This window comes from Scardinius erythrophthalmus (genome assembly GCF_964197995.2).
Source record: "Scardinius erythrophthalmus genome assembly, chromosome: 16".
In the NCBI taxonomy this organism is placed as follows: domain Eukaryota; kingdom Metazoa; phylum Chordata; class Actinopteri; order Cypriniformes; family Leuciscidae; genus Scardinius; species Scardinius erythrophthalmus.
The window spans coordinates 2426314-2439431 of record NC_138236.1 but is presented as its reverse complement, the minus strand read 5'-3'; the positions used below and the strand labels follow the sequence as shown (position 1 = coordinate 2439431).

The 13118-nt window shown below is 47.4% G+C and overlaps 1 protein-coding gene across 6 annotated transcripts in view; it reads left to right on the top strand.

Annotated features, from left to right (window-relative positions):
• Window positions 1-13118, top strand: part of znf385d (zinc finger protein 385D) — a 284480-nt gene that overhangs the window by 197976 nt on the left and 73386 nt on the right. The gene's annotated exons all lie outside the window — the stretch shown is intronic.

Genomic DNA, 13118 nt, shown 5'->3' with positions numbered 1-13118 from the left:
GAGGGGTTTCTCACGGGGACATCAGAGGAGCGCAGCCTCACCACACACACCTGAATGTTGCAGTGGAGTTTAGCAAACAGCGTGAAATCACACGTTTCTGCAAAACCTGCCGCTCTGTCTCAGCGTGTTGTCTGGATCTTCCAGCTGAAGGGATTATTCCTTTCCAAGTGTGCGGAGGAACGGGATCAGATCTCACCGCAGGAGAGACAGCAGATCTGTTGCTCTGAGGTCAATCAGCTTTTAGAAAATGAGTGTTTTTTTATGTTACATTTTTAGAAATGTCTTTGGGATCGTTTAACAGTGTGGATGTAAACTTTCGAAGACATTAGTTTTACATTTATATGAATGTAAAAGGCAAGGTGTCTATTTTCTTTTAGATGCTTTTAGATGTTTTACCATTTTTATCACTTCTAAATGTGACTGATTTTTGTTTTTTTAAACTCTTCATTTATATTTAAAAAATAATGCATGATTATTTTAACAAGAAAAATGGGGTGAGCGGGGCACAAACTAACGGGGGGCTAGTTGTAACACAGCTTTCCACACATGCCAGCATGACGAAACGTAGTGTATTTACTAGTTGCCATATCAACACTATATAGAGGAAAAATTGCGCCAAAATGAAAAAAAAATCTTTGGAAGATATCACTGAACATTTATTTAACCATAGCTAAAGTTAAATTTTCATCTCTGTTTTTTTATGTTTATTTAAAATTAGACAAATCTGATATTATTTTAATCTTATATCTGTTATTTAACAGTTGAGACAATTCTTTAATGCTGATCTAACCATAAAAAGACACTAGCCGGGCTTAAATCCCAGTTGCGCAGGTGGGGCATGTTGTCACACTGCGTTACAATGAGCCCCTATTAGAACTATTATATTCTATACTTTTATTAATTCTATTGAGAAACCATGAGAAAAGGGTGAATAAAGACTGAGTGCAGTGATTATTATGTTTCTATCATGTTTGGTAACAGTTCTTCTAACCCTAACTGACGGAGTGTGTAGCTTTTCATTTCTTAAACAACCATGTAGGAAGACCATCATGGCCATATTCCAGGATGACAATGTCAAAATCAGGCTCAGATTGTGAAAGAATGAACAATCATTTTCACACATGAATCCAGAGCTTAAATTCATTGAAAGTCTTTGGGATGTGCTGGAGGAGACTTTACAGAGTGCTGGACTCTTGGCCAATGGCAATTCAAGATCTTGACCAAAAATTTATGCACTTCTTGATGGAAAAAACTGTTGTGATGTTATTTCCGTCAAATGGTGCAACTGTTGTCAAACATATAACAATGCAAGAAACATAATAATCACTGCAATAATGATCCAATCATAGACTCTTAAGCATTTGCATATTTAAATCCAGCCGGATTTTGCATAGTTTGTTCTTTCTGTTAAATAATCATTTGATCCTTAGCAAACTAGCATTTCCAGTAGTAATGAGAAAATATTTATCTTGAGCTCTGACATGGGAAAACGTTTCGGTTACTCACGTAACCTCTGTTCTCTCTAGAAGAGGGAACGAGTATTGCGTAGTTAGCTTACGCTACGGGAAAGCCTTTCTTTCTCGAGATACTGAAGCCAAAAATTATCCTTAATTTTTATAATCTTGTCAACGCAGTGCGGCAGCCTGCAGACCTAGGGCAAGCTAACTAGCGTGCCCATTGGCTGCCCTGCGGCAACTGCAGCAGCCTACCGCTGAGCCCTTGGCGTGACGTCACGACCAATGAGCGCGCTTGGCGCGCTTAATGCGTCACAGCCCGCGAAAAGGGGTGTGGCTTAGCGTATATAAACAGGGCTCGGAGGCTGCTTCTCTGGTTTCTGTCGCATGAAGCGAAATGAGCTCGTGGCGCGAGCACGGCGGGCTACGCAATACTCGTTCCCTCTTCTAGAGAGAACAGAGGTTACGTGAGTAACCGAAACGTTCTCTTACGAGAGGTTCTCTCGTATTGCGTAGTTAGCTTACGCTACGGGAACGCCCTTGTCAACGCCGTGCGCGCCCAGCATCCACTGAATGAGTCCCAGGGAGAGCCCGGGGAACGTGATAGCGGAGAGCCGGGCAGCCCGAAGAGGGCTAGCGCCGTACATAAGCACACACTAGGGGGTTAGGAGCGGCACGGCCGGTCCTAACTGCCAATTCCCTGTATAGTGCAGCTCAACCAGTAGAGCTAAATCACACAACGTAGCCCGCGCACAGATAGTGGGCTGGCATACGCGAGACTTAGACTGATAAGACTTTCGCCTGCAAGGCGGGAACATCCAGGTTGTAAAACCTAACAAACGTGGAGGGGGAGGCCCAGCCTGCCGCTGCACAAATGTCATGAATGGGAATCCCGCTGGACCATGCCCACGACGAGGCCATGCCTCTAGTGGAATGAGCTCGAACGCCCAATGGGCACTGCAGGTCTTTAGACGCATAAGCAGCAGCAATAGCGTCCACTATCCATCTGGACAGGCTGTGTTTCGAGGCGGCGAGACCCTTGGTGCGCCCACCAAACGAAACAAAGAGCTGATCCGAGCGCCTGAAAGCGGCGGACCGTGAAATGTAGTTTCTCAACGCCCTGACCGGGCAGAGGAGATTACTATCGGCCTCGCTGCCGTGCGTCGGCAGGGCTGAGAGGGAAATGACCTGTGCTCTGAAGGGAGTGCCCAAAATTTTTGGAACGTACCCATGCCTCGGTCTGAGAATGACTTTGGAGTCATTAGGTCCGAACTCGAGGCACGCGGCGTTAACAGATAACGCGTGAAGGTCTCCCACTCGTTTGACTGACGACAGTGCTATCAGAAAAACGGTTTTGAGCGTGAGGTATTTCATATCCACAGTTTCCAAGGGTTCGAAGGGATGCGCTCTCAGGGCCTCCAAGACCAGAGAGAGATCCCACATAGGAACCGAGGGGGGTCGCGGGGGGTTCATCCTCCTGGCTCCCCTAAGGAAGCGGATGACGAGCTCGTTCCTTCCTAATGCGCGGCCCTGCTCAGAAACCGAGAGCGCTGAAATGGCCGCAACATAGACTTTGAGCGTGGAGGGGGACCTGCCCGCGTCCAGTAGCTCTTGAAGGAAACACAGTACTCGCGATACCCCACATGTCTGTGGATCGAGCCCCATAGCAGTGCACCATGTGTTAAACACTGACCATTTCGACATGTAGAGCCGCCTCGTAGAGGGGGCTCTAGATTGTATGATCGTGTTCATGACCCCGTCTGGCAGATTAGCGTGTAATCGTTGAGGCTCCACGCATGCAGAGACCAGCGCTCTGGATGGGGATGCCATATCGATCCGCGTGCTTGAGAGAGGAGGTCTCTCCTCACCGGTATCGGCCAGGGGGCTGAGTCTGCCAGCTGTATTAGATCCGGGAACCAAGCTTGGTTCTCCCAGCATGGGGCTATGAGGAGCACTGAGTGGCGCGCTTCCCTGATTCTCTCGATGACCTGAGGCAGCAGAGAGACCGGGGGAAAAGCGTACAACGGGCCGCTGGGCCAGATCTGGGCCAGCGCGTCCTCGTTCTTCGAGAAGAACTCTGGGCAGTGAGCGTTGTCTTTTGACGCAAAAAGGTCGACTTTCGCTCTGCCGAACCGTCGCCACAGTGACTGGACTGTTTGGGGGTGTAGAGACCACTCCCCAGGGGGAACGTTGTCCCTGGACAGTCTGTCGGGGCCCTCGTTCAGGTGGCCAGGCACATGCGCGGCTCTCAGCGAGCGCAGAGAGTGCTGAGCCCACACGAGGAGGCGTTCCGCCAGGGTGCAGAGCATCTTTGATCTGACACCGCCCTGGTGATTCACGTAGGCCACTACCGATGTATTGTCCGTACGGACTAGAACATGGTGACCGTGGAGGAATGGGAGGAAGTGTTTGAGCGCTTTCTCGACCGCGAGCATCTCTAGACAGTTTATGTGTAGGAGATTCTCCTGGTCTGACCAGCGGCCATAGACCGGTCTGCCTTCGAAGAGCGCTCCCCAACCTAGGTTGGAAGCGTCTGTCGAGACAACTTTCCGGTGTGAAATCACTCCCATAGTCACTCCTGTGTGATACCATTCGGCTGCCAGCCAGGGCTGCAGGGCTGAAATGCATCCCTGATTCACTCTGACTCGCAAGCCGCCGGCCGCCCAGGCTTGGTGGGGCACGCGCATTTTCAGCCAGCGTTGGAGCGGGCGCATGCGCAGTAAACCCAGCTGGAGCACTGCTGCAGCTGAGGCCATATGCCCCAGGATACGCTGGAATGTCCTCAGCGGAACCCGGCTGCCTATTTGGAGGGATGCGGCGAGAAGGCGGATGCGGCGCGCGCGCTGCTCCGGCAGTCTGGCCGTCATAGCCACCGAGTCCAGTTCTATTCCAAGAAAGGAAATTGACTGACGGGGTGATAGCGAGCTCTTGGTCCAGTTGACCGAGAGACCCAGCTCCTCCAGATGGCTGAGAAGCGCTGTTCTGTGAGACACAAGTTCCGTCTCTGACTGCGCTAGAATAAGCCAATCGTCCAGATAATTCAGTATTCGCATTCCCTGTTTCCTCAGGGGAGCGAGGGCCGTGTCCATGCATTTCGTAAATGTACGGGGTGCCAAAGACAGGCCGAACGGCAGGACTGTGTACTGATATACTCGACCCTCGAAGGCGAATCTCAAGAATGGCCTGTGACGGGGAGTTATCTGGATCTGAAAGTATGCGTCTTTTAGATCGAGAGAGATAAACCAGTCTCCTGGGCGAATCTGCGCGAGGATTTTTCTGGTTGTGATCATCTTGAACGGCCGTCTCATGAGGGCTTTGTTCAGATGTCTCAGATCTAAAATAGGTCTGAACGCTCCGTCCTTCTTGGGCACGAGGAAGTAGCGGCTGTAAAAGCCCGACTCGCTCAAAGAAGGATGAACCTGTTCTATAGCCCCTTTGCGCAGCAGCTTCGCTATTTCTGCTTGAAGCAAGTGCGCCGCTTCTGAACTCACTCTCGTCTCCGTCTGTGCTGTATAGCGCGGAGGGCGACGAGCGAATTGAAGCGAATAGCTGTGTTTTATAGTTTTCAGCACCCATTCTGACGCGCCCTGAATCGCTTCCCATGCTTCCGCATGCATAGCTAGGGGTCGAATGGTCTCTGGGCTCAGATCGCCGCGCTGCGCGGGATGGGGAGCCTGTATCAGAGAGAAAGGCGCGGCGCGCGCGCCGCTGGTGCTCGAACACGGGGGCTGGTAAACAGTATTGGCCGACTGTACAGCGTTCAGTAGCTCGGTCCCATCGGATGGAGCGTGATTTGCTGTCAAACAACCCAGGCGCGAGAGAGGCGTGGGGATTATCATGTCTACAAGTGAGTGCGCGTGCTCGTGAGCGGGCGCAGGGTTTACACTTATGACACGGCCAGTGTTTGGGAGCTTTAGAGGATCCGTGACCCAAGGTAACTGGCTGGCAGAGCGAGCAGCGGGTAGGTGTGAGCACAAGGTTGTGGGCACATTTCCTACATTTAATACTCGAGCGGCTTGCGACCGCTTTATGAGAGAGCGCTCTGTACGCGTTACCATGGGGACCCTGTTTGTGTGAAGCAGTGAGCACATGGGAGTGGGCACATTTTCTACACTTATAACACCCTCGGCTTGAGCCGCTGTTGCCCGGGGTAACCAAGTGGCAGAGCGAGTTACAGGTAGATGTGAGCACAGAGTTGTGGGCACATTTACTACACTTATTACTCGAGCGGCGTGTGACCGCTTTATGAGAGAGCGCTCTGAACGCGTTACCATGGGGATCGTGTTTGTGTGAAGCAGTGAGCACGTGGGAGTGGGCACATTTTCTACACTTACAACACCTTCGGCCGGAGCCGGAAAGCCCGAATTTACACTCTTTCTGAGATTTATTTGGGCCGCCGTAAAAACGGCGTTTGTGTGCAGGCGAGCGAGTGGTATTACTGGCTCGTTGGCTGCGGTGTAAGCTGCTGCAGTAGCCTGCACTGAGGGGACTGACAGAGCTGGGCGTTTTGATGGCGGTCCGGCCGCAGCGGGACTCAGCCATCTCTTCCTCCCTGCGGGTGCTAGGAGGACTTCGCGGGCTCAGACTTCAGCGTTATCTTGGGACGCGGACCCCGGGGGGGCGGCGGTCTGTGACGGCTGGTCGAGCGCGACCTAGGGCGGCCGCCCTGGCGTCGCTGCGAAGTGGTTGGTGGCCGAGACGAGCGCTGTGTGGAGCTGCGCGCAGGAGGCTGAGCTTGAGAGCGGCCTGCGGCTGGGCTCGAGCGGCGAGGCAGGAAGAGATTCATAGCCTGCGACGCCTTCTGCACTTCAGAGAAGCGGTCCACAATCCCGCTGACCGCAGGGCCGAAGAGGCCGGTGGGCGAGAGCGGGGCGTTGAGGAAGACAGCGCGTTCTGACTCACTCATATCCGCCAGCGTCAACCATAAGTGTCTGTCGATGACGGTGAGCGCGGCCATAGATCTGCCGATGGCTTGTGCAGCGGTCTTAGTAGCACGGAGCGAAAGGTCCGTCGCGCTGCGCAGATCTGTTAAGGCTGTATGATCCGAGCCCTTCTCGTCCAATTCGCGGAGGAGGTCGGCTTGCAGGATCTGAAGAACAGCCATCGAGTGCAGGGCAGAAGCAGCTTGGCCGGAGGCGGCGAATGCGCGGCCGGCGAGAGCTGATGTGGTCCTGCAGGCTTTAGACGGCAGGGCAGACTTTGAGCGCCATCTAGCAGACGGCGGGCAAAGGTGCGTTGCCACCGCTTCCTCAACGGAAGGGATGCCGGTATAGCCTTTCTCGGCGGCCCCGTCCACCTGGGAGAGAGCCGAGGAGACAGACGAGCGGAGTCTAGCGGAGAAGGGCGCGTTCCACGACTTCGACAGCTCCTGGTGGAGCTCAGGCAGGAAGGGTGCTGACCTAGAGGCTGGCGCTTGGCGGCGGCTAGGCAGAAAACACCCGTCGAGTCGGTTAGGCGCGGGCTCCTTGGGTGGGGACCAGTCCAACCCCAGTCGGTCGACCGCTTTGGTGAGGAGGCGGATAAGCTCCGCGTCGACACTGGAGCGGGACCTGCCAGACTCAGGAGTCGAGGAGGCGGAGCGGTGAGAGCCCGACCACTCCTCGCTGTCCGAAGCAAGCAGAGAGCAGCTGTCAGCGGCGTCATCTGCTTCATCCCCTGAGGCGACGGCAGTGCGGGCAGTAGCCGGCCGCTGCGCGTCGGTGAAGGGCGGGGGAGAAGGAGAAAGCGAGGCTCGCGGGAGGGGCTCCGGCGAGCGCTCAGCTATAACCACCGGCTCTGGAGGCCTTTGAGAGCGGCGTTTCTTCTTACGCGGCCCTGAAGAGGCAGCCGGGGAAGGTGGAGGATCGTCAAACATGGCGAGTCGAGCCCGCAGGGTCGACATCGGCAAGTCCTCACACTGTTCGCAGCCGCCCGAGGAGAGGGCGAACAGACACTTGCCGAACAGGCGAACATTTCACAAATCTGAGGTAGAACATTCAAACATTTGTCATTTTTCCTTAACAAAATAAATATCTTAATAGAAAAATGTATTTCTTAGTTTCTGCATGTGCTAATTTGTATTTGGTAAAATGTAATATTCTGACTGTGAGTTTTATTAAAATTAAAACATTGGTCATCCAGTATCATGCATTTAGATCATGCTAACCACAGATGAAACCAGGCATAGCCTGTAGCACCTCACTATCATGGCAAAATGTAACTTTATGGTTTCTATGGTATTTGTATGAAAAGCAATAGCCTAAATACATTATTAAATACTGTAATTATATTCCGTTAGTCCTTAATACATTGTCTACATTAATAATATAATACAATTCAATATGTATATCCCACATTTCATGGTGCAGTTAATATTATTTGGATAACGTTACAGTAAATCCATGGTAGCCTAAATGATGGGAATTTGTAGACGGAAAAGCCTTCAGACTTGATCGTTGCGCAGTGTTTCTCCTGTTTGTCAGCGCTGTTTCATCTGCCTTTAAACTGGTTTAAATCACTGAGACATTTGTGTTCTTCGCTGAATTCAAGCGCTTCTCACTGGATCTCCTGACCGAGGCCGATCAGAGTAAACACATCTGCTCTAGTGAGCTCGCGCTCGCGCTGCCTTTTGGACTTTGAGCCGAGCGGATAAATGGACCATGTGGCGCGCGGTTTAAATGAGTTTCGTTCCGATTTTGGCGCATAAACATTATCGAACATTTATCGAACTCTTGATATCGTTTTATCGAGAAAAATTATATCGCGATAATTATCGTTATCGTTTTACCGCCCAGCCCTAGAATCAATTAAAAAGAAATGTATGCCTGTATGATATTACGCTGTACCCACAATGGACCAGCGGTTTTAGAAATGGATGGATGATTCAGTTGCGAGCGCCATCTTCTGGCGAGAAGTGGGAATTCATTCGACACAACTCCCACAGTGCATTATGGGTATTCTCTAGCTATTGAGCGCACTTCAGTTGTCTTTGTGGAATTGAATAGTTTCACAAGATAACGTCCACTATGGTTTCGGACACCAATACAAATGACTCTCCCCTCAAATATACTCTATTTAAGGGTATAGGGAGGGAGCATTTCATTTTGATGACAGCAGAGACTGCAGTGTGGTTAACCCCAGATATTTAATTTGTTTGGTTTATAACCTCAGATTGCAGAACACATGGCTAGTGTTTCCTGACCACTGCTTGTTGGGTTTTACTACAGTTTAAAACCCAGCCAGTTTTGCATGCAACATAAGTTGCATACGTGTGTGTGTTTTTTTTTTTAGCGTAAACTTGAAATCATCATTTTTTAATCTTCAGAATAAATTATCAGTCATACTCAACCCGGTGCACAATAGCACAACTGGCTCTTAATGGAATGTGCAAAACAACATCTGTGTTGTAAAATATTGACTCATCCCTCAGTTTGTCAAAACAAACAAAATTTACAGTGGAAGTCTAGGATGTGAGGCATTCCAGTGGGATTCAAAGCGTGGATCTTGTATGTGTGTTGATATTATTTGAGCAGTTTAGTTTGTCTCAATCTTCCGTTTAGCAGTGGGATTACTTGTCTTGATGAATGTCTGTTTATGCATGCATTCTCAATATAATTCCAATGGGTGGAACAATAAAGGGGTCTATAACACCTGAAGCAGAATACAGTCCGTCTTAGTACTGAGAGAAAGATGTGCTGTAATCAAATATCAGGTAGATCAGTTTGTTATGTTGTTAATCAGTTATCAGTGTGCTGCTATTTTAATTTTGAGAGCTTAAAAACTAAAATTTACAAAAGGTGGAATTAAAAAAAAGCTTGCATATTTATTATTAATACTATTTATTTATATGATTTATTTATTTGAAATGCACCGCTATTTTTCACTGGCGGTCTAGATTTTAAATAGCAACATAATGGTGTAGTTATAATATCTACCAGCAGGGGCAAACTAAGCATGCTAACCAGCTAAACCTTGATTACTTGGTAAATGGTATCTCTCTGGTATTCTTGTGTGTATTGTGGAAAAAACTCTGGGGTTACCAACATGTTCATAACAGTAGTTGAAATATTGTATAAGATTGGTCTTAAGGCCCGTTCACACCAAGAACAATAGCTATAAAGATATCCATAACTATTTTAGCATCCACACCAACGAATGATAAAACTCTGCAGGATTTGTCGTCTGTCACTTTAAATGCTCGAGCTCTTAAAGCATGGTGGATTCTGATTGGCTGTCAATGTTTTTATCGTTCATCAGTTCTGTAAGTCATTCCAATGGTAGTTTTTCTGTGCCATTATCGTTATAGTTGTGGTGTGGACTCATCTCCCTCTCTGCTCATCTTTTATACGATTGTCTTTATCGTTACAGTTATTGTCTTTGGTGTGAATGGGCTTTTAGAGGTGTTAGTCACGTACTATTTTGTTAGTCTTGGAGCTAATCTTTTGAAACAATATTTTAACGCTTATCTTGTTGCAATTCCTAAGAGCCTTCCTTTGTAAGTGCATTGCTGTAAATAATGCAATACATAAATAATGCTTGTTTTCAAACTGAAGGAAAAGAAATGTTGTATTGATTTAAACTTCTTTATATTGTACACTCGTAGGACTCGTAGGTTTTGAATGACAGTCCATCAGGAGAGGGCTCTCTGCTTCATGCAGTGTGTGTTTCGAGGGCAAGTATGTGTGTTTTTTATATCAAGGGACATGGAGATAAAGCAAGCCGGATCAAGTCTAGGAGAATCCAAGGAGTGACGGAGAGCGGATGTGATTAATTATTTACGGGCCATATTTGTCCTCTAGACATCATTTTTTCTCTCAGTCAGCATCGCTCCGAGCAGCGAACGCTGTTTTAAGATGATGGGCACATCTGAACAGAGATATGGAGACGGTTCTACAGGCGGTTACACACACACACACACACACACACACACACACACAGACACACATACACACACACTTCTCTCCCCTGTTTCATTACTGCAATCGTTGCAGCAGTGGGTCGCTGTGTGTGTTTTAGCAGTATTTCACAGAGCCGGTGGGTGAGAACTGAAGCAAGTGAGGTAAAAGTTCATGCTTGGATTCAGGGTTTTAAAACTCTTTTTGGTCTTTTTCTGAACAAATTTGTTGGGTTTTCTTTTGCATCCTCTCCAGATGTAACCCGCATCTTATAATCTCCCTCTATATATTGCACATATGCATATACTGTAACGCAATCTAACTGATACATGTCGGCTTTGCATTGAAGTTTGACATGTGAAAAAGCTATTTTTACATTAGCTAAGTTTTCATTCAGCGTTTTTATGCACATTGAACACTTTGACTTTTTGAAAAAAGTATATGACCAGTTGAGGTGGAAACCTTTTAATTCTGTAAGAAGCATAAACTACGATGTAATACATTTAGGCTACCAAATAAACTCCTGCACATCAAAAAAGTCATGCGACTTTGCCTTAAAGGGATAGTTCATCCCAAAATGAAGAATCTGTCATTAATTACTCACCCTCATGTCGTTGCACAAACAAAGCACTCGCATCGCTTCATAACTTTGAGGTTGAACCACTGGAGTCACATTGGTCTTTACTACCTTTCTGGGTCTTGAAAGTGGTAGTTGCGTAAAGTGTCAATGGAGGGACAGAAAGGGCTTTCAGATTTCATCAAAAAAGATCTTCATTTGTTTTCCGAAGATGAATGAAAGTCTTACGGGTTTGGAAGAACATGAGGGTGAGTAATTAATGGCTGAATTTTTATTTTTTGGGTGAACTATCCCTTTAAGTCATGTGACTGAATAATTCTTTCAGATAACTGGCTGCAATAACTTCTCAAAACTGTCTGAAATGCTGTGGCTTGCATACATTTAAAAAAAGCTGTCGACACACTAAATGAAATCACATGGCCTCGAAGGCCGTCTTTTTGTGCTGACTGCAGATTACTGTAATAATCATAGTAAGCTGGCACATTAAGGGCCCTATCTTGCACCCAGCGCAATTGACTTTGTACACCGACGCATGTATCATTCCTATTTTGCACCCGCGCAAAGCGCGCTTTTCCCTCCACAGAAGCACGTCGCTAAACTAGGGAATGAACTTGCGCTCCCTGGGCGGTTCAGCGCAAAAAACGAGGCGTGTTCCGGCGCAAACGTTCCTTCATGCTATTTTGCAGGTTTAGAAAACAATTGCGCCACTAACCAGGAAAAAATAGTTTAAAGTCAGTGGCGCGTTGCGCATGTTATTCATATGCTATTTTAAGGGCGCATGCTTGGCCATAATCAATGTAGCGTGTGCACAACGCGCATACACTTTGATTCTCTCATCTACACAGAAGCAGCAGTTTTCATTTTTGCAAACCATACATTATTACGATAGATAGATAGATAGATAGATAGATAGATAGATAGATAGATAGATAGATAGATAGATAGATAGATAGACAGACAGACAGACAGACAGACAATGATAGATAGATAGATAGATAGATAGATAGATAGATAGATAGATAGATAGATAGATAGATAGATAGATAGATAGACAATTTATTATAAAAGCATACATCTAGCTTACACATTTACCCAAATTATCATGCGCCTTTTTAACCAAAGTTAATTTGGGTGGGTTTCTCCATCCCCAACGTCCCTGACGAGAGCGTTGCTCTCCTCGGCTGTGAACCGCGCCTGGCAAATCCGCCGTTACAATAGGAATCCGCTTTAGAAAAAGCGCGTCTGCTCTTAAAGGGAATGTGAGATGACGCTCTGATTGGTTTATTTCACGTTACGCCCAAACCACACCTATGAATAATGAAGCTGCTTCAGACCAACCCATTTTAGATTTGCGCCTGGCGCAAGAGTCATTTATCCCGCCGGGAAAATAGCAACAGCGCCAAGACCCGCCCACAAAGTTACTTGCGCTTTGCGCTTTGACCCTTGCGTTTCAGATCGTTAAAATAGGGCCCTAAGAGTTTATTTATGATGGTTTTTAAAGTCCCCTGTTGTCAATAATTGTATCCCATAAAACTTACTGTATCTTTGATCACCAAAATGACATTTAAACGTTTTTTCCTTGAAACAATTCTTCATGCCTTAAAATATCTTGAATGTAACTCTACACCCTTGCCTCATTTTGTATACGCGGTTCTATGAATATGCAAATGAGCCCCGCCTCCACTCACTCACTCAGCTCAGAGATCCACTGGTTGATGATCACACGTTGATCTGATTGGTTACAAGGTAGTTTGTGACGTCAGAAACACCAGCGATTTCAAAGCGTGTTTTTGAGACTGTCTTTGGTTCACTGCAGTTTTAAGGAGAAAACACTCAGCAATGCTGTCGACTTATGAATTTACACATGGTTTGTCTTAAAGCATATTAAAAACACCACATAGACATATAAACAACATTAAAAGCTGGATTTTCACTACAGGGGGACTTTAAGTTCAGGGATTCATATGCAGACAGATAATGAGAGAAAATCAATGAGACCGCTAGTGGCGAGGGGAGAAGAGAGGCATTGTGGGTAATGTGCAATGCATAAGTGGAGAACGTGAGGCTAAGCAAACCATACTAACCATTGAACCCTTGACCCCATTCTGTAGAAGCCTGAGAGGATGTTTCAGCGCTGAGAGCGAGGTGGTCTCCACGAAGAGAAGGTGCTGAAAATATAACTCACTAAAAGCAGCGCAAAGACTGACTGACTGC